The sequence below is a fragment of the Leopardus geoffroyi genome, chromosome A1 (genome assembly GCF_018350155.1).
Source record: "Leopardus geoffroyi isolate Oge1 chromosome A1, O.geoffroyi_Oge1_pat1.0, whole genome shotgun sequence".
In the NCBI taxonomy this organism is placed as follows: domain Eukaryota; kingdom Metazoa; phylum Chordata; class Mammalia; order Carnivora; family Felidae; genus Leopardus; species Leopardus geoffroyi.
Window position 1 is genome coordinate 157,943,293 of NC_059326.1, and position 22,131 is coordinate 157,965,423.

Here is a 22,131-nt window from a genome sequence, read left to right on the forward strand (position 1 = left end):
AACTCTCCCTCCAGTTGTACTCCAGCCCTCCTGCTCTCAGAGCAGAACTGTTAACTTATAAGCTTCCAGATGTTAAGTCCCACTGCTGTCTGAACACACTCCGTCCGGCCCCTTCACTTTTGGAAGCCAGACTCGGGGGCTCTGCTTGGCCTGCAGGCTGCCCCTCCGCCCTGGCTCCCTCCCGCCAGTCCGTGTAGCATGCACCACCTCTCCGCCCTTCCTACCCTCTTCCGTGGACCTTTCGTCTATGCTTGGCTCCGGAGAATCCATTCTGCTAGTCTTCTGGCAATTTTCTGGGTTATTTAGGCAGGTGTGGGTGGAATCTAAGTGATCCGCAGGATGCGGTGAGCTCAGTGTGCTCCTACACCGCCAGCTTCGAATCAAATTTTTATTTAGTTGATTTCTGTTTTTCTTTTAATTTCCTTCTTCTATTTAATTTTGGTTTATTTTTTTCTTCTTTTCCTAGGCTCTTAAAGTAGAAGCTTAGATTACTGATTTAAGACTTTTCCTCTTTTCTATTGTAAGCATTTCGTGCTATAAATTTTCCTCTCAGCATTGCTTTAACAGTGGCTCACAAGTGTTGATACGTTGTACTTTCATATTCATTCACTTCATTGTAATCTTTGATTTCTCTTGAGACATCTTTTTGAGCCATGAGTTGTTTAAAAATGTATTGTTTTTCTGTAATTGATTTCTAGTTTGCTTCCATTGTGGTCAGAGAACACAGTCTTATGTTAAATTCTTTTTTTTTTTTTTTAATTTTTTTTCAACGTTTATTTTATTTATTTTTGGGACAGAGAGAGACAGAGCATGAACGGGGGAGGGGCAGAGAGAGAGGGAGACACAGAATCGGAAACAGGCTCCAGGCTCTGAGCCATCAGCCCAGAGCCTGACATGGGGCTCGAACTCACGGACCACGAGATCGTGACCTGGCCGAAGTCGGATGCTTAACCGACTGCGCCACCCAGGCGCCCCTGTTAAATTCTATCAAATGTGTTGATAGTTGTTTTGTGACCTTATATATGGTCTTTCTCAGTGTATGTTCTATCATTCTTGAAAAGAATGTGAGTTCTGCTGTTGTTGGGTGGACTGTTTCATTTATGGAACATTTTGGTTGATGGTGTTATAGAATTTTCTGTATCCTTGCGGATTTTCTATCTGATTTCTGCCAGTTGTTGAGAGAGGAATGCTAAAGTTTCTATAATTATAGATTTGTCTGCTTCTTTCAATTCCACTAGTTTTTGCTTCAGTTATTTTGTAGTTTTATTGTTTGGTGCTATACATATCCAGGACTGCCTTGTGCTCCTGGTAGACTGACCATTTTATCATTATGTCATGTCATTGTCTGTGGTAAATCTTTGTTCTTAGGTCTACTTTATCTGTTATTAAAATGGCTATTCTTGCTTTCTTTTGATTAATGTTTGCACGAATATATCTTTTTCCTATTCTTTTACTTTCAACCTACCTGTATTATATTTGAAGTGAGTTTCATGTAGACAGCATTTGGTTGGGTTATGTTTTTTAATTGACTCTGCCAATCTCTAAATAAGTGATGAACATAAGTACACAAAATTTGAAAGCTACCAAAAAGGACACGTTAAAAAGTCAATCTCCTCCCACCCTTTCCCCCTTTATATCTCCTTTCCAAGAGGCAACCGTGTTCTCCAGTTGTCTTTTGTCTTATGTCCAAGCCAGTCTGCACACATGCAAGCATTTATAGAACTATAAATTTTTCCTTTAAAAAGAAAATACAAATAAAAAAATGTATATACTATTCTACCTCTCACTTTATGTGTGTGTGTGTATACCTTGGATAATTTATATGTTGGTGCATATTGAGCATACTGCCAATATTTAAATAAAAATATTTTCTTCTGGTTTCAAAAGTCTTAAAAGCCAGTCTCAGGAAGTATGCTCTTTTGTACAAGATCCCATGTTAAAATTCTCATAAATTGAAAACATTTAGCAATCAGAATGGAGAATATAAATTATAATGAAATATATAAATTACTATACATATTGAGCTTAAATACTTTAGAATAAGTGTGCTGGAAATCCACTCTTTTTAAGTCATAGATTTCCAAAGAGTTGTGGAGTTATTTAGCAGCAACTGTCTATATGGCTAGGAATAATGGGATGAGACCAAGAAAAGGAGAGGCAATATTTAAAGTAAAAATATAGCTCCTGGAAACTTTGTAAAATACTTTATGCCATTATTTTCTTATATACCCAAATGGGGGAAAGACTACTATCCCACGAAATAAAACAGTATTCTAGATCTTGGTATTTTCCTTTGTCTTTTATAATTGCAAATTAAAAAGGCTTCTGAAGAGATAAGGATTAATCAATTCAACAAATATATATTAGCTATCTACTGTGTTCCAGAGACAGTTCCAGACAGTAAACAAAGTAGAAAAATCTTGCAAGCTCTCATTCTGGGAATAGCAATGGGGAGCAAAGAAAATAAAGGAATAAAACCGAGAAAAAAAGCCAGGGAGTGATAGGCATTTTGAAGAGAATAAAACTAGGTTATGTGTTGCAGAGACACAGGGAAATTGTTTTATATTTGGTGTTAGAAGATGCTGTTAAACTGAGAAGCCCAGGAAACCATGTCCATAATCCAAGAAAAAGTCCTTTGCTTACATTGCTCTAGTTTGCTCTGTCCTCCTCTGACCTCCTTCTGGCTAAATCCTTAAAGCCACAGCACAGTCCTACATTCTTGGTAAAGTCTTCTGGGATATTCCTGCCAGGAGGAAGAAAATGCACCTGATGTAACAGCCGCTGTAAGTACTGGACTGGCGAATGATCTGATTGGCCCAGTGTAAGAAGGGTTGGAGAGAAGAAGAAACCACAAGTAGAAAGGCCAGATGAGGAAATTAAGCTAAATATATACTATCTCAAGAATATTCCCAGAAATTACTGTTAAAATTAAACCTCTGCTTACAGTGGAATACTGTATAGCAGAAGTTCTCAAACTTTTTGATCTGAGGACACTTTATGCCCTTAAAAATTATTGAGGACTTTAAAGAGCTTTTGATTATGTGGATTATAGCTATTCATGTTTACCACATTGTGATTTAAAAGTGAGAAATTTAAAGAATATTTATTATAAAATTATTTAAAGCTAACAACACTAAACACATTGCATGGTAACATAAATAGCTATTTTTTATAAAAAGTACTTTATTTTGCACAAAATATTAATGAGAACAGAGGTGTTATTTTACATTTTGCAATCTATTTACAACTGGGTTATGAGAAAATAGCTGGTTTCTAATCTCTGCTTCTCCGTTTGATCTATTGTTATATATTTTACTTAAAGTATATGAAGAAGATACAGTCTCACATAGATCACTTCTTTCTTTCTTTCTTTCTTTCTTTCTTTCTTTCTTTCTTTCTTCCTTTCTTTTTTCTTTCTTTCTTCCTTTCAAATACATGTGGATATCTTTCTTTGATACTACATTAAAACTTGACAAGTGGTAGTTCCTTAAAGGTTAATTGTAATGTGGATACTGAAATCATATCAATGAACATTTGATAGTCTGATATGTTAAATCCATTGGTCTGTCCTGGACTTTGAATTAATCTTGTACTAATGCATGATTTGTATTAGGCATTCATTATTCAGAAAACATTGGTTCACTGACTTATGCATAGCCTTCAAATGCTTACATATTTCCTTATATAATATTTTAAAAATCACATATAGTAAAGTATTTAAATGTTGTGAAGCTGTCAAATTCATGGTGGTGGACATGTTGTACAAATCATAATTTTTGTTTAAAAAGTTGAAGTTGTGTCATTGACATAAATTACTACCAGTAGTTTTCCCTAAAGTTAAGGGTTCCCTTCATTTATTTTTGAGAAAATGTCTGCCAAATACTCAGATTCAATAACCATTGTTTTCCTGTCAGTCATTCTTTCTAGTAAATTTGTGTTCCATGACAAAAGTGACTAGTTTAGCTTGCAACTCACACTGCTTTTCCTAATGAGTTTTTTCATCCATTGTACTTTATGTAGAAGTACTTTATGCATACTTTACATCACACAGAATATTAAAAAGACATGTACTCAAGGGTTGAGAGCTAATGTAATTAATATATTTTTTTTACTAAAGAAGTTATTAAATACAGTTGTCATTTTTTTGTTTTATGTTTTTGTTTACTGGTGGTGCATGGTGTTGAACAATGATAGGATGATGTTTAGTACAATTTGGTGTCATTGCCTTGATTTATGCTAAGGTGCCAGCAATTTTATCCACTTTTGCTTTTGTACCATCAGTACAAATATCAATACGGCAAAAAGGATAAATTATATGTTACAATATTTATGAAAATTGCTTACTTTTGGACCACACTTTAACCTACATTTATCAACCACACTTTGAGAATTATTGCTGGACAAAAATGAGAATGAATGATCTATAGCTACCCACAACAATAATGGTTGAATCTCACAAATATATTGTTAAGTAAAGGAATCCAGATCCCAAAATAATACATGATATATGACCCACTTATATACACATTGTATATAAAATACAAAAACAGGCAAAGCTTATCTATGGTATTAGAAATAGGAGATGGTTATCCTTAGGGAGGCTGAGTGAAAGGAAAGGGTAAACCTCTGGAGTGCTCTGAATGTTTTGTTCTTGAGGTAGGCATTTATCACATGCATATGTTCAGAGAGCTGTATGCTTATAATATGAACACCTTCTGTATATATATTACATTTTAACAAAAATTTCTGAAAGTAAAACAAGAGTTATTTTCTTATGTTTTATTTCTTATCCTAGTTTCTTGAAGGTTCTGAGTATGAATAATAAAAATCAAGAATAAGTGGCTTCTTGCTTTTTTAAACATCAGCATTTTCAGTTGTTTAAAAGATTTTGAAAAAAAAATTTAAAGGTTTTGCCTGGGTTTCAAATGGGAGACTCATTTTGGGGACACTATTTGATTTACACTAAGGTTTTTTTGTTTGTTTGTTGTTGTTGTTTTACATTTGGCATTCCATATTCACTTTTTTTGTGTAGTAAACTGTACTTGATTACTTAATCTTGAAATATTTACCATTTTTCCCTTAATTTTTTTTTTTTTTTATGAATGCAGTATATATGGTTAGATGAAAGTTGCCCATGGGGTTTCTGACCTCAATGCAATTTTATGCTTTCAATGGATTGTTGACGTGGAAAAAGGTCTTAATGAAGCAGAAACCACATTTCATGCCTTTGGTCCAGAAGAAGGGGCTGGCTGACACGGAAATAATGTAATATGTTTATTTGTTCTATGGCATAATAAGCTACACAATTTAAAATATCCTCTTAGAGAGATAGAATTAGTACCTAAAAACATTCAAGGTATTTGGCCTTTGCTAAAATATTCTCTTCCCAGAATCCTCTCCCATCTTCCCTATACATTTAAATCCTCTCCCTCTTCCAAGCTTCGCACAGATCCTGCCTCACCCACAAAGCCTTTCCTACCCTCTGCAATCGGTGGTTACCTCCCTTCTTCTGAACTTAGTACTTCTTATATAGCCTATTTTCCAGTTTATTTTTTCATTGATTTGATCTGTATTTTTGTATTTATATAACTCCTACGTTGTACTAGGTTTAGGATCTAAAACTTAAACCAGCTGGCGAGAAAGACCAGTTAAAAGCTCATTTCAAAACAGTATGTAAAGTGTGACCCTAGAGATAAGCACAGGAAACTGGGCAATACACAGGCAAGGCACCAGTTGGGGCAGTATCAGGTGGAATTTAGAGTGACTGTCTGAGAGACCTTGTTCTGGAAATCTATTTCTTACAGTAGAAAATGGAGATAATAGGTGTTCCTGTCTTAGGCACATTATAAATGAAGGAGTAAATGAAGAAATGTGTGTAGAGCGTATAGTATATGCCTGGCACAGGATAAGTGCTCAGTGAAAATGAAATACTATCACATTTTTATATTTTAAGTGTATATAATGTCATGGCCCATGTGGTGAATTGTTTGAACTACATCACAACAGAAAATATGTAATCTCAGTTTAAATCAAAATTCTAAATTATATATCTTGAACTCATAAAAGGGAAGGCATAACATACAATCACATTCCTCAAGAAAATCTCTGTTTTTTCTTTTTCCCCTTCTACTTCCATTATACACTCATGAGCTGGGCCTATACATTTCTTTTCCAGTCCTTCAAAACTGTTTGGTGCATCTCATCCATGTTGTTCCTGTCTCATGACCCAAAAGTAGCCATTGTATGGATAGGGAATGATTTGGAACTGGCCAGGGGAGATAAATGGGGAATTGCCTAGCTTAGTCACTATATGTAGTGGGCTCTCTAAATATTTTTTCATGATTGAGGAAAGTTTCTTCTAGCTACATGTGTCAATGCCTTTTATCCTAATGTGATGGGAGGTGGGAAAGGGGGATACTTTCCATAAATGGTGAATATCAGCCGGGGTTCTAAGTTCTCCTGTCACCTTTAGTTATTTTTCATCATGAATCAATTTCCTCTTAATGATTCTTTCTGGACAACATCAGTAGATTAGCAATTCCAGAGAACCTTCTTATCTCACTGTGACCGTGTCTCCTAATGCCTTTCCTAAGAAAGTTCACCAGGGAGATGTCTGTCCAGTTTATTCCTGGAGATAGGCATCAAAATAAATACTCTCACAGGCCATTTATAACCCACTTTTAAGAATGGTTTACTCACAGCTCCTTTTCTAGACGTATGTAGTTAGGAAACAGAGATGGGTGAAGGGGAGGGAAGGGATGGAGAGGTGGAGGAGGAGAGGGAGATAGATTAGAGTACATATAATTAATATAAATCAATTAAAGGATTTCTTTCTAAGGGGAGCGTGGAAGGCTAAGTTAGGGAAAGGGAAAAGAGAATGAAAACTAACATTTATTTTGTATCTACTGTATGTCAGGAACTATATAGGTACTTTACACATGTTCTCTCATTTAATCCTCAGAACAAACATTTGAGGTATTATACCTATTTTATAGATGAGGAAACTGAGGACTTTAGATATGCTAGATAATTTATCCAAGGTTATACAGGTAGTAAGTTGCATTGCCTAGGCCACACCAAAGTTGTAGCATGACTGACGAAAACTGTTACCAATTAATTTTTTATCTTTCACTATACCATGGTAGGGGGCTGCTAGAATCTATTACAAAAGTTCTAATGTCACTTCTTGTGGGGCAAGGAATCTCTGGCTGACCTTGCTGGTTGCCTAATGAACAACTCTTTCTCCTCTTTGTTTTGTGCTGTTAGAGCCTGTCTCTCATGCAAAGGCTGAAAATGCTAAATACTGATTCTCCCGTTTTCCTTTGTTGCTATGGCATGGGCCTGTGACTCATTCCTGGCTAATGGAACCTGAGGAGAAATTTGCTCAGAAAGTTTTTACACAGATATAAAAGGAGTCTCTACCCTTACTATTCTTAACTGCTTTAGACTTTTTTTTCTGAAGATGTAATGCTTGGAGCTGTGGCAGCCATCTTGTGAGTGGCAGCCATCTTGTGACCGTAGAATTTCCTCATGCTTTTTATTCTCACATGCTAAAAGACACCCTCAGGCACAGTAGTACTCACCTATTATTAATTGCTTTTATTGATCTGTGCAGAACAGGGTACGTAAATGTTAAAATGATTATGATAAAAAATAGAATTTTTTAATGCAAACATTTTTTGAGGAGGAAAGGGACCTTTGAGATTGTCTTGATTATCAACCTTTCATTTTACAGAAGAAAGAAACCCAGAGAAGTTAGAGGTGTTTTCTAAAGTTATAGAGCTGGTTAGTGACAGAGTCTGGATGAAAACCTAGGTCTTCTGACTATATCTAATGTTTAGTTTAATAAGATATTTCTTAATGAATAAAATATCATTTAGATATAACTAAGCCATTGAAAATATTTGTGATTAGTAAGTCATCTGAAATGATTTAGCTTATTTGGTTCATTTTGTTTCTAAATACTTTAGAGCTTAGTTGGTTACTTAATGAGATCATCTGACATTCTTTTTTTCTGATTCTTCCTTGAGTTTAATAAATTATTTGAAATAAAAGTACCACAATTTCAGTTATTCTAGCAGAGAAACCCAACACACTTTGCCTGATGTGCTTGTTCAGTATGATTTATCAGAGAAAGAAGAGCTGATATGCCGTTGTTTATAATTAAAATATATATATATTTATTTTATTTTATTTTATTTTTTTATTTTATTTTATTTTTTAATATGAAATTTATTGTCAAATTGGTTTCCTACAATACCCAGTGCTCATCCCAACAGGTGCCTCCCTCAATGCCCATCACCCACTTTCCCCCTCCCTCCCACCCCCCCATCAATCCTCAGTTTATTCTCAGTGTTTAAGAGTTTCTTATGGTTTGCCTCCTTCCCTCTCTGTAACTTTTCTTTTTCCCCTTCCCCTCCAACATGTTCTTCTGTTAAGTTTCTCAGGATCCACATAAGAGTGAAAACATATGGTATCTGTCTTTCTCTGTATGACTTATTTCACTTACCATAACACTATCCGGTTCCATCCACATTGCTACAAAATGCCATATTTCATTCTGTCTCATTGCCAAGTAGTGTTCCATTGTATATATAAACCATAATTTCTTTATCCATTCATCAGTTGATGGACATTCAGGCTCTTTCCATAATTTGGCTATTGTTGAAAGTGCTGCTATAAACATTGGTGTACAAGTGCCCCTATGCATCAGCACTCCTGTATCCCTTGGGTAAATTTCTAGCAGTGCTATTGCTGGGTCATAGGGTAGATCTATTTTTAATTTTTTGAGGAACCTCCACACTGTTTTCCAGGGTGGCTGCACCAATTTGCATTCCCACCAACAGTGCAAGAGGGTTCCCGTTTCTCCACATCCTCTCCAGCATCTATAGTCTCCTGATTTATTCATTTTAGCCACTCTGACTGGCATGAGGTAATATCTCACTGTGGTTTTGATTTGTATTTCCCTGATGAGGAGCGACGTTGAGCATCTTTTCATGTGCCTGTTGGCCATTTGGATGTCTTCTTTAGAGAAGTGTCTATTCATGTCTTCTGCCCATGTCTTCACTGGATTATTTGTTTTTCGGGTGTGGAATTTAGTGAGTTTGTTATAGATTTTGGATACTGGCCCTTTGTCCGATATGTCATTTGAAAATATCTTTTCCCATTCCATCAATTGCCTTTTAGTTTTGTTGACTGTTAACTTTGCAGTGAAGAACATTTTATCTTGATGAGGTCCCATAGTTCATTTTTGCTTTTTAATTTCCTTGCCTTTGGAGATGTGTCAAGTAAGAAATTGCTACGGCTGAGGTCAGAGAGGTTTTTTTCCTGCTTTCTCCACTAGGGTTTTGATGGTTTCCTGTCTCACATTCACATCCTTCATCCATTTTGAGTTTATTTTAGTGAATGGTATAAGAAAGTGGTCTAGTTTCATTGTTCTGCATGTTGCTGTCCAGTTCTTCCAGCACCATTTTTTAAAGAGACTGTCTTTTTTTCCATTGGATGTTCTTTCCTGCTTTGTCAAAGATGAGTTGGCCATACGTTTGTGGGTCTAGTTCTGGGGTTTCTATTCTATTCCATTGGTCTATGTGTCTGTTTTTGTGCCAATACCATGCTGCCTTGATGGTGACAGCTTTGTAGTAGAGGCTAAAGTCTGGGATTGTGATGCCTCCTGCTTTGGTCTTCTTCTTCAAAATTACTTTGGCTATTCGGGGTCTTTTGTGGTTCCACATGAATTTTAGGATTGCTTGTTCTAGTTTTGAGAAGAATGCTGGTGCAGTTTTGATTGGGATTGCATTGAATGTGTAGACAGCTTTGGGTAGTATTGACATTTTAACAATATTTATTCTTCCAATCCATGAGCACGGAATGTTTTTCCATTTCTTTGTATCTTCTTCAATTTCCTTCATAAGTTTTCTATAGTTTTCAGGAAACAGATCTTTTACATCTTTCGTTAGGTTTATTCTTAGGTATTTTATGATTCTTGGTGCAATTGTGAATGGGATCAGTTTCTTTGTCTTTCTGTTGCTTCATTGTTAGTGTATAAGAATGCAACTGATTTCTGTACATTGATTTTGCATCCTGAGACTTTGCTGAATTTATGTATCAGTTCTAGCAGACTTTTGGTGGAGTCTATTGGATTTTCCATGTATAATATCATGTCATCTGCAAAAAGTGAAAGCTTGACTTCATCTTTGCCAATTTTGATGCCTTTGGTTTCCTTTTGTTGTCTAATTGCTGATGCTAGAACTTCCAACACTCTGTTAAACAACAGCGGTGAGAGTGGACATCTCTGTTGTGTTCCTGATCTCGTGGGAAAGCTCTCAGTTTTTCCCCATTGAGAATGATGTTACCTTGGGCTTTTCATAAACGGCTTTTATGATATTTAAGTATGTTCCTTCTATCCTGATTTTCTCGAGGGTTTTTATTAAGAAAGGATGCTGAATTTTGTCAAATGCTTTTTCGGCATCGGTTGACAGGATCATATGGTTCTTATGTTTTCTTTTATTAATGTCATGTATCACGATCGATTTGCGAATGTTGAACCAGCCCTGCCCTGCATCCCAGGAATCAATCCCACTTGATCATGGTGAATAATTCTTTTTCCATGCTGTTGAATTCGATTTGCTAGTATCTTATTGAGAATTTTTGCATCCATATTCATCAGGGATATTGGCTTGTAGTTCTTTTTTTTTTGCTGGGTCTCTCTCTGGTTTGGGAATCAAAGTCATGCTGGCTTCATAGGATGAGTCTGGGAGTTTTCCTTCCCTTTCGATTTTTTGGAACAGCTTGAGAAGGATAGGTATTATCTCTGCTTTAACTGTCTGGTAGAATTCCCCGGGGAAGCCATCTGGTCCTGGACTCATTTGTTGGGAGATTTTTGATGACTGATTCAATTTCTTTGCTGGTTATAGGTCTGTTCAAATTTTCTATTTCCTCCTGTTTGAGTTTTGGAAGTGTGTGGGTGCTTAGGAATTTGTCCATTTCTTCCAGGTTGTCCAGTTTGATGGCATATAATTTTTCACAGTATTCTCTGATAATTGCTTGTATTTCTGAGGGATTGGTTGTAATAATTCCATTTTCATTCATGATTTTATCTATTTGGGTCATCTCCCTTTTTTTTTTTTTTTTTTGAGAAGCATGTCTAGAGGTTTATCAATTTTGTTTATTTTTTCAGAAAAACACAACTCTTGGTTTCATTGATCTGCTCTACTGTTTTTTTAGATTCTACATTGTTTTTCTCTGCTCTGATCTTTATTATTTCTCTTCTTCTGCTGGGCTTGGGGTGTCTTTGCTGTTCTGCTTCTATTTCCTTTAGGTGTGCTATTAGATTTTGTATTTGGGATTTTTCGTGCTTCTTGAGATAGGCCTGGATTGCAATGTATTTTCCTCTCAGGACTGTCTTTACTACGTCCCAGTGTTTGGATTGTTGTATTTCATTTTCATTTGTTTCCATATATTTTTTAAATTTCTTCTCTAATTACCTGGTTGACCCATTCATTCTTTAGTAGGGTATTCTTTACCCTTCATGCTTTTGGAGGTTTTCCAGACTTTTTTCTGTGGTTGATTTCAAGTTTCATAGCATTGTGTTCTGAAAGTGTGCATGGTATGATTTCAATTCTGTTACACTTATGAAGGGCTGTTTTGTGACCCAGAATGTGATCTACCTTGGAGAATGTTCTGTGTGCATTGGAGAAGAAAGTATATTCTGTTGCTTTAGGGTGCAGAGTTCTAAATATATCTGTCAAGACCATCTGATCCATTGTGTCATTCAGGGCCCTCCTTTCTTTATTGATTCTGTGTCTAGATGATCTATCCATTGTTGTAAGTAGAGTATTAAAGTCCCCTGCAATTACCACATTCTTATCAATAAGGTTGCTTATGTTTGTGCGTAATTGTTTTATATATTTGGGGGCCTCCGTATTTGGTGCATAGACATTTATAATTGTTAGCTCTTCCTGATGTATAGACCCTGTAATTATTATATAATACCCTTCTTCAACTCTTGCTATAGCTTTTAATTTAAAGTCTAGTTTGTCTGATATAAGTATGGTTACTCCAGCTTTTTTTGACTTCCAGTAAAATGATAGATAGTTTTCCATCCCCTCACTTTCAATCTGAAGGTGTCCTCGGATCTAAAATGAATCTCTTGTAGACAGCAAATAGATGAGTCTTGTTTTTTTTTATCCATTCTGTTGCCCCATGTCTTTTGGTTGGAGCGTTTAGTCCATTTACATTCATTGTTATTATTGAAGGATATGGGTTTAGAGTCATTGTGATATGTGTAGGTTTCATGCTTGTAGTGATGTCTCTGGTACTTTGTGGTCCTTGCAACATTTCACTTACAGAGTTCCCCTTAGGATCTCTTGTAGGGCTGGTTTAGTTGTGATGAATTCCTTCAGTTTTTGTTTGGGAAAACCTTTATCTCTCCTTCTATTCTGAATGACAGACTTGCTGGATAAATGATTCTTGGTTGCATATTTTTTTTCTGTTTATCACATTGAAGATTTCCTGTCATTCCTTTCCTGCCTGCCAAGTTTCAGTAGATAGATCTGCTACTACCCTTATGTGTCTCCCTTGGTATGTTAAGGCCCGTTTATCCCTATCTACTTTCAGAATTCTCTTTTTATCCTTGTATTTTGCCAGTTTCACTATGATATGTTATACAGAATATCTATGCAAGTTATGTCTGAAGAGAGTTCTCTGTGCCTCTTGGACTTCAATGCCTGTTTCCTTCCCCAGATCAGGGAAGTTCTCAGCTATGATTTGTTCAAGTATACCTTCAGCCCCTTTCTCTCTCTCTTCTTCTTCTGGAATTCCTATGATATGGATATTGTTCCATTTGATTGCACCACTCAGTTCTCTAATTCTCCCCTTGTACTCCTGGATTTTTTAATGTCTCTGTTTCTCAGCTTCCTCTTTTTCTGTATTTTTATCTTCTAATTCACCTATTCTCTCTTCTCTCTCTTCAATCCTGCTATGGCCACCTCCATTTTATTTAACACCTCATTTATAACATTTTTAAATTTCTCATAACTATTTTTTAGTCACTTGATCTCTGTAGCAATAGATTCTCTGTTGTCCTCTATGCTTTTCTCAAGCCCAGCAATTAATTTAATGACTATTATTCTAAATTCTTTTTCCATTATATTGCTTAAATAGGTTTTGATCAATTCATTAGCTGTTGCTACTTTCTGTAGTTTCTTTTGAGGAGAATTCTTCCGTTTCATCGTTTTGGCTAGTCCCTGCAGTAGCTCCATGCTGCAGGGCACTTCCCCTGTGCTGTCCAGAGAAACTTGTGTTGGTGGGTGGGGCCGCAGTCAGACCCAATGTCTGCCCCCAGCCCACAACTAGGGCCACAGTCAGACTGGTGTGTACTTTATCTTCCCCTCTCCCAGGGACAGGACTCACTGTGGAGGGGTGTGGCCTCTGTCTGGGCTGCTTGCACACTGCCAGGCTTGTGGTGCTGCTTTGGTGGGATCTGGCCAAGGGTGTAATAGATGGGGTGGATCCTCAAGGTGCACAGGAGTGGGAGAGGCAGGCTTAGCTAGGTTTGCCATCCATGGTCCCCTGCAGGAGGGGCCCTGCAGCACCAGGAGGGAGGCAAGCCGCTTCGGAGGGATGGATGAACAGAAGCACAGAGTTGTGCATTTGCATGGTGCAAGCAAATTCAGCGACAGGAACTTGTTCCCTTTGGAATTTCCGCTGGGGGATGGGAGAGAGAAATGGTGTTTGCCAGCACCTTTGTTCCCCCGCTGAGCTGAGCTCTGTCTTCCCGGGCTCAAAAACTCTCCCTCCTGGTGTCCTCTCACCCTCCCCGTGCTCTGAGAGCAGAGCTGTTGACTTTTAACATTCTAGATGTTAAGTTCCCCTGGCTGTCAGAACTCATGCAGTCCGGCCCCTCCACTTTTGCAAGCCAGACTTTGGGGGCTCTACCTTGCCTGCCGGGCTGCCTCTCTACCACCCTGGCTCCCTCCTGCCAGTCTGTGTAGCACGCACCGCGTCTGCCCTTCCTACCCTCTTCCATTGGCCTCTTGTCTACGCTTGGCTCCAGAGAGTCTATTCTGCTAGTCTTCTGGTGGTTTTCTGGGTTATTTAGGCCGATGTGGGTGGAATCTATGTGATCAGCTGGACAAGGTGAGCCCAGCGTCCTCCTATGTGCCATCTTCCCTTATCTTCTATTCCTCAGCTCAATATTTATTTTTTTTGAGAGAGGGAGGGAGACAGAGTGATAGCGGGTGAGGGGCAGAAAGAAAGGGAGACACAGGATCCAAAGCAGGCTCCAGACGCTGGGATGTCAGCACAGAGCCCATCCCAGGGCTTGAACTCACAGACTGTGAGATCATAACCTGAGTGGAAGTCAGATGCCTAACCAACTGAGCCACCCAGGCACCCCTAAGTGCCATTGTGTCATCAGTCACATGCTTCACAAAAGGAGATTACAGTTAATTTCATTCAAAACATATATTTTTAGTTCTAAATTAAGCAGTATTGGGTTATTACAGATGACATCAAAGGCACCATGTCATCTCTAGCTTGTTGTATTTTATTTGTTTCCCCAAAAAACTGTGTCAAAATCCTAACCTCTGATACCTGTGAACATAACTTTATTTGGAAATAGGATCGTTGTAGTTGTAATCAAGTTAAGATGAGATCATACTTGATTAGGGTGGGCCCTAAATGCAATGACTAAAGTCCTTATAAGGAAACATAGATTTGAACACAAGACACAGAGACACAGGAGAGACAAGTACAATTCTATGTGAAGACAGAGGCAGAGATTGTAGTAATCCATCTATATGCCAAGGTACACCAAGGATTTTTGGCAACTACCAGAAGCAATGAAGAGACAAGGAAGGACTTTTCCATTGTTTGCAGAGGGGGCATAGGTCTGCAAACACTTTGATTCTGGACTTTGTAATTCTAGCTTCTAGAACTATGAGAAAGTAAATTTTTATTATTTTAAGCCACCAAATTTGCGGTGACTTATAATGGCAACAACAGTATTCTTATTTACCTTCTCAGATGACACCTGAAGACAAGATAGTTGCCAGAGATTTCCTCAGGGTTCATGTAGATTGAAGAAAAGAGCATTTGTTACTATGGCTTTCAAACAAGTAGCTGAATTCAGTCTGAAGTGGCCAAGTAGGCTCACAGACCCAACCCTGAATCAGTTGTTATGTATTGGGAACTAAGTGTTATACCTTGCAGATCTGAGCCATGCATTCTGACTCCTGTATTAAGTATTAGGTGTATTAGGTGAAGGCCTACCCTTCCACATGGACTGAGACAACCTAGTTTCCCAAAGGAACTTCATCAGCTGGCACCAAACCAGCAAGTATGTACCATAAGATCCTTGCCAGAGTGCCTTCATATTATGATGTCACCCTCTTTTCAGTCATTAGTACTTGCTTTATAGATCACTTAATTGAAATACTACACTACAATTAGTTGTTTTTGCTGTTGTTATTGTTATTTTTAATATTGTTTCTTTTCTAAGAAGAGAAATCCCTGGAGGCTAATGATGTGTTTTTAGTTTGTGGCCCAAATTGTATATAAGATTTTCTTGTTGGAATGTTGAATTTAATATTAAATTAATAAATAACAGTAAATTACAGTGTTATAATGCTAATTATCTCACCATAATAGTAAAATTAGCCAAGAATACATCTAGAATAAATTCAGATCCATTCGGTGCAACATAACCTCAGCTCTGTAACATTTTGTCTATAAGCTGTTCACCTACAGTACACATTTCCTTTCTGCTACTTCCTCCATCCAATTAGATTTTCATTAACCTACCACACCTTGAGTTATACTTAATTTCTGAACAATAGTAGCTAAGCAGTCATGTATGTTTATAGTCCCTATTACTCTGTTTCTGACCTCTAATGTTTGTGTTTTAGATGCCTCAGGAAACAAATTTATTTTTCAAGACTTCTGAGGCAGTTGTATCGGTGCTATATAGCATTTATTTTTATTTTTATTTTTTTTAACGTTTATTTATTTTTGAGACAGAGAGAGACAGAGCATGAACAGGGGAGGGGCAGAGAGAGAGGGAGACACAGAATCGGAAACAGGCTCCAGGCTCTGAGCTGTCAGCACAGAGCCCGACGCGGGGCTCGAACTCACGGCCCGTGAGATCATGACCTGAGCTGAAATCGGACGCTTAACCGACCAAGCCACCCAGGCGCCCCAACATTTAAATGACAACAAACTCTGTCCTCATTGATAACGGATGGCTGTTAGAAACACTTTTCTTCTCCTTAGGTATGTGAACTTGACATTTATCTAAATTGTTGGTTGACAAACAGGGAATGCATTTCTATGAGGAATGCCTCAGATCTGAAAAATAGACCAACACTAGTTGAATGAAAAAAGACTTAAAAAAGATTAAAGAAATCAATACTGACTCAGTGGAGAAATGAAAAATCAAGTTCCAGATCTATTTGAGTTATAGTCTCTCATTCACTGTAAAAGAAAATGTAAAGCGTGGTTTTTCTTTCACACATTAATCAATGCCATTAACAGTCTAATTTTTATAATAGTTATTTAAAATAAAATAAGAAAAATCCTTTTTTAACACATTAGTTGACTTTTTTATACTCCTTAATTTTAACCCAATTGTCTATTTACCTGCTTATCCAGAAGTGATGCTTTTGGAATACATAGGAGAAAGAAAACCAAATTTAAAAACTATTACATACCAGAATAATAATGAGGGATAATTTGGTTTAGTTTCCTGATATTTGGGATTATTGAATTGTTGAAATATTTTTATAAAATTAATTTTTATGTATGAATAAATGAACAAATAATTAGATAAGCACACTTGTTAAAGTGAGAAGTGCTAAATTTAGTAACTATGAGTGACTTATTTTTTCCTGAGCCAGACTTTTTTTCTTCTTCTTCCAAGTTATTTAAATTTCAGTTAGTTAACATACAGTGTAATATTAGTTTCAGGTGTACAATACAGTGATTCATTGCTTATATACAACACCTGGTGCTCATCACAAGGGCACTCTTTAATCCCCATCAGCTATTTCACTCATCCCCCCAGTCACCCCCCACCCCCTCCAGTAGCCCTGTTTGTTCTCTGTAGTTAAGAGTCTGTTTCTTGGTTTTCCTTTCTTTGTTCCCCACTATGTTTGTTTGTTTTGCTTCTTAAATTTCACATATGGGTGAAATCATATTATTTGTCTTCCTCTGACTGACTTACTTCACTTAGGATAATATTCCCTAGCTCCATCCACATTATTACAAATGGCAAGATTTCATTCTTTTTGATGCCTGAGTTATATTCCATTGTATATGTATATCACATCTTCTTTATTCATTCATTGGTTGATAGGCATATTGACTCTTTTCATATTTTGGCTATTGTTGATAATGCTGCAATGAACATCAGAGTGTATGTATCCCTTCAAATTAGTATTTTTGTATCCTTTGGGTAAATGACCAGTAGAGCAGTTTCTGGATCGTAGGGTAGTTCTATTTTTAACTTTTTGAGGAACCTCCATACTGTTTTCCAGACTGGCTGCACCAATTTGTATTCTTACCAACAGTGTAAGAGGGTCCCCCTTTCTCTGCATCCTCACCAACACCTGTTGTTTCCTGTGTTGTTAATTTTAGTCATTATGACTGGTGTGAGGTGGTATCTCATTGTGATTTTGATTTGCATCTCCCTGATGATGAGTGATGTTGAACATCATTTCATGTATCTGTTGACCATCTGTATGTCTTCTTTGCACAATTGTCTATTCATGTGTTCTGCCCATTTCTTCACTGGGTTATTTGTTTTTTGGATGTTGGGTTTGAGAAGTTCTTTATATATTTTGGATACTAACCCTTGATAAGATAGGTCATTTGCAAATATCTTCTTCAATTCTGTAGGTTGCCTTTTAGTTTTGTTGATTGTTTCCCTTGGCTGTGCAGAAGCTTTTTATTTTGATATAGTCTCAATAGTTTATTTTGCTTTTGTTTCCCTTGCGTCAGGAGACATATCTAATAAGAAGTTGCTACAGCCAATGTCAAAGAGGTTACTGCCTATGTCTTCCTATAGGATTTTAATGGTTTTATGTCTTGTATTTAGGTCTTTCATCCATTTTGAATTTATTTGTGTGTGGTGTAAGAAAGTGGTCCAGTTTCATTCTTTTGCATGTTACTGTCCAGTTTTCCCAACAGCATTTTTGAAGAGATTGCCATTTTTCCATTTGATATTCTTTCCTGCTTTGTTGAAGATTAATTGGCCATATAATTGTGAGTTCATTTGTACGTTTCCTATTCTGTTCCATTGATCAATGTGTCTATATTTGTGCCAGTACCATATCCTCTTGATCACTATAGCTCTCTAATATTGAGGTCTGGAAGTGTGGGATTGTGATGCCTCCAGCCTTGCTTTTCTTTTTTAAGATTGCTTTGGCTATTGGGGTCTTTTGTGTGGTTCCACACAAATTTTTGGATTGTTGTTCTAGCTCGGTGAAAAATGCTGGTGGTATTTTGATAGGGATTACTTTAAATGTGTAGATTGCTTTGGTAGTATAGACATTTAAATAATATTTGTTCTTCTAATTCATGAATATGGAATGTTTTTCTATTTTCTTGTGTTATCTTCAATTTCTTTCATCAGTGTTTTATAGTTTTCAGAGTACAGATCTTCTACCTTTTTGGTTAGGCTCATTCCTAGGTATCTTATGGTTTTGGTGTAATTGAAAATAAGATTGATTCCTCATTTTCTCTTTCTGCTTCTGGTGCATTATTGGTGCATAGATATGTGATAGATTTCTGTATGTTGATTTTGTATCCTGTGACTTTACTAAATTCGTGTATTGGTTCTAGCAATGTTTTGTGTGTGTGTGTAGCATCCTTCAGGTTTTCTACATAGAGTGTCATGTCATCTGCAAATAGTGACAGTTTGACTTCTTCTCTGCCAGTTTGGATGCATTTTATTCCTTTTTTGTTGTCTGATTGCTGTGGCTAGGACATCCAGTACTATGTTAAATAGTAGTGTTGAGAGTGGACATCCCTGTTTTGTTCTGGACTTTAGAAGAAAAGCTCTCAGTTTTTCTACACTGAGGATGCTATTAGCTTTGGATTTCTCATATATGGTCTCATATATGTAGAGGTTTGTTCCCTCTAACCCTGCTTTTGTTGAGATTTTTTATTATGAATAACTGTCATACTTTGTCAAATGCTTTTTCTGCATCTGTTGAAAGTTCTTATCTTTCGTTTATTAATGTGGTATAGCACGTTGATTGTTTTGCAAATATTGAACTACCTTTATAGCCCTGGAATAAATCCCACTTGATCACAGTGAGTGATCCTTTTAATGAACTGTTGGATTTGATTTGCTAGTATTTTCCTAAGAACTTTTGCATACATGTTCATGAGGGATATTGGCCTGTAGTTTGCTTTTTTAGTGGTGTCTTTGTCTGGTTTGGTATCCCTGTTTGGTATCAGGGTAATACTGGCTTCATAGAATGAATTTGGAAGTTTTCCTTCCATTTCTATTTTTTGGAATAGTTTGAGAAGAATAGGTATTAACTTTTCTTTAAATGTTTGGTAGAATTTGTCTCTGAAGCCATCTGGCCCTGGACTTTTGTTTGTTGGGAGATTTTTTGTTACTGATTCAATTTCTTTGCTGGTTATTGTTATGTTCAAGTTTTCTATGTCCTCTTGTTTCATTTTGAGTAGTTTATATGTTTCTAGAAATTTATCCATTTCTTCCATGTTGTCCAATTTGTTGGCATAAAGTTTTTGATAATATTTTCCTATAATTGTATTATTGTGTTGTTGGCTCTTATTTTTCCTCTTTTGTTGTGTTAAAATCATATTATATATATGGAATAAAATTAAAATCACTTCATTTTATGAACATGAATATAAGAGGCAGTTGATTCACCTTTCTGACATTTGCCAACAATGGTGTTTAATAAATATTTATGGACTTAGCTTCCCTTCCTTTTTTTTTTAATGTTTATTTATTTTTGAGAGAGAGACACACAGAGACACAAGCTAGGAGAGGCAGAAAGAGAGGGAGACACAGAATCTGAGACAGGATCCAGGCCCTGAGCTGTCAGCACATAGCCCGAGGTGGGGCTCAAACTCACAAACCATGAGATCGTGACCTGAGCTGAAGTCAGATGCTCAACCAACTGAGCCACCCAGGTGCCCCTTAGCTTTCCTTCTTTTTTCTTCCTTCTCTCCTTCCCTCTTTCCTTACTCACTATCTATTTTTTTTTTTTTTTTTGGCTAAAAAAAGATTTATGGAAGCTTCCATATATATATATATATATTATATATATGCCAACACTTATGTGTAAAGCAGTGTGTAATATGGGGGGAATATAGGGATAATAGTTTGAGTAATAAAATTGTATGCAACTTATACCTTAAAGCACATGGGGAACACACTAGATAGTAAAGGATCTTAAGTGGGAATCTAAAAATAAATGGTTGAAAAAGTTCGTTTATCTTGCTGTTGAAGAGGGGAGGACATTGAGTTTACCTGAAAAATAGGAAAGTAAAATTAGATATGTTTAACACTTTTCTGAAAAGTTTTATTGATGAGTTATGGCATAACCATTATTTTTTCTCTATATCTAAAGCGATTTTCCTAGGGGTCTGTTGTAATATCTGACTATTTGCAGACCTAACAGAAACAGTAGTAAAACAAAACAACTTATTACTTAAAGATAGGCATATAATTAGTAAATATCATTAATGAGAAATAAGTTGGCTAAACTAAGAATTTTATACTTAAAGAGCTGTTCTATAACATGAATCTCTTCAAGGGAAAAATAATTAGTTTCCCCTCCCTCCTCCTTCCTCTTCCCATTCCCCTTTCTTTTTCTTTGAATTTCTATAGCTCTTCAGTTAATATTTACTGTAACTATTTACTTTAGCAGCCCTCTGAGGAAGGTCAAACTCCCAATGTGGCATTAAGTATAATTACTTTCTGACCAACCTCTATTCTTACCTGTCCTCAGGTATTCTCACCTTGTACTTCTCAAACAGGGAAAAAATAAAAAAATACCATGAGAATGGGCATTTCTGAACCTGTAGAAATTCTTAGCAAAAGGCTGCAACTGCCCATTTGCTGTACTGTCTGGGAAACAGGGAGTCATCTCTTTCCTCTACATAAACTGGCTTTCTTCTCTTAGTCATTTATTAACCTGATGACTGTCCAAGAGCAGAAACATTATAACCTTTGTGACAATGAGCAGTAAGCACTCTTTAAACCATAGTCATCATTTTGGCAATGATAATTGGAGGGGAAAATTTTTTTCTTTTTTTTTTTTTGGATTTTAAGAATCTACTTTATTGCAAATAGTAAGTTGTGTATTCAACTTTTCCAGCTTCTTGTTCTCTAGGTTTAACAGCACCCCCCCCCCCCAACCCTTGCTTTTGCCTAACAGCCATCTTGGCAACTCCTCCCTGAAATCATTTCCTGTCATGACATTTTTAGAAACCAAAATAACAGCATTTACAATGTAACAGCTAAATATTCCCATAGAGTATCTGGATAAAACAAGCATTTTTGCACAGTAGTTTGGAACACACCATTGAGTATGTATTCAGACAGAACCTTTTCTGGGTGTTCACAGTTTCTGGCTAACCAATAGGCTGATTGCATCATTGTTTGTTGTTGCTCTGTAATCACATCTGGCACTCACAGCTGGCAACATTCTGGCTTCCAAAGTTTTCTCGTGTAGTATCTTGTTTTAATTTCAGAATACATATATTATTTGGTGATGGAGTGCTTTTTTTTTTTTTTTTAATTTTTTTTTCAACGTTTATTTATTTTTGGGACAGAGAGAGACAGAGCATGAACGGGGGAGGGGCAGAGAGAGAGGGAGACACAGAATCGGAAACAGGCTCCAGGCTCTGAGCCATCAGCCCAGAGCCTGATGCGGGGCTCGAACCCACGGACCGCGAGATCGTGACCTGGCTGAAGTCGGACGCTCAACCGACTGCGCCACCCAGGCGCCCCAAGGAGTGCTTTTAATAGTAGTGGGTGGCTGTGTAACTCAGAAAAATGAAGCGCAGGTACGTGTAATATCACATGGAAGTATGAGACACAAATGGAATGTCATTTGGACAAATTCAATACATTTTGAATTCTTTGAATTT

The 22,131-nt window shown here is 36.8% G+C and overlaps 2 long non-coding RNA genes across 2 annotated transcripts in view; both read left to right on the plus strand.

Moving 5' to 3' along the window:
* The window catches only part of LOC123608603, a 79,388-nt gene extending 63,415 nt beyond the window's left edge, over nt 1-15,973 (plus strand). The window contains exons 5-6 of the long non-coding RNA XR_006717333.1: nt 5,109-5,265; nt 15,906-15,973. This is a non-coding gene — a long non-coding RNA (uncharacterized LOC123608603). The remainder of the gene's footprint in view (nt 1-5,108; nt 5,266-15,905) is intronic.
* A 225-nt stretch (nt 15,974-16,198) lies between these two features.
* LOC123608612 overlaps nt 16,199-22,131 on the plus strand; it is a 92,709-nt gene continuing 86,776 nt past the window's right edge. Inside the window, exon 1 of the long non-coding RNA XR_006717339.1 lies at nt 16,199-16,269. This is a non-coding gene — a long non-coding RNA (uncharacterized LOC123608612). The remainder of the gene's footprint in view (nt 16,270-22,131) is intronic.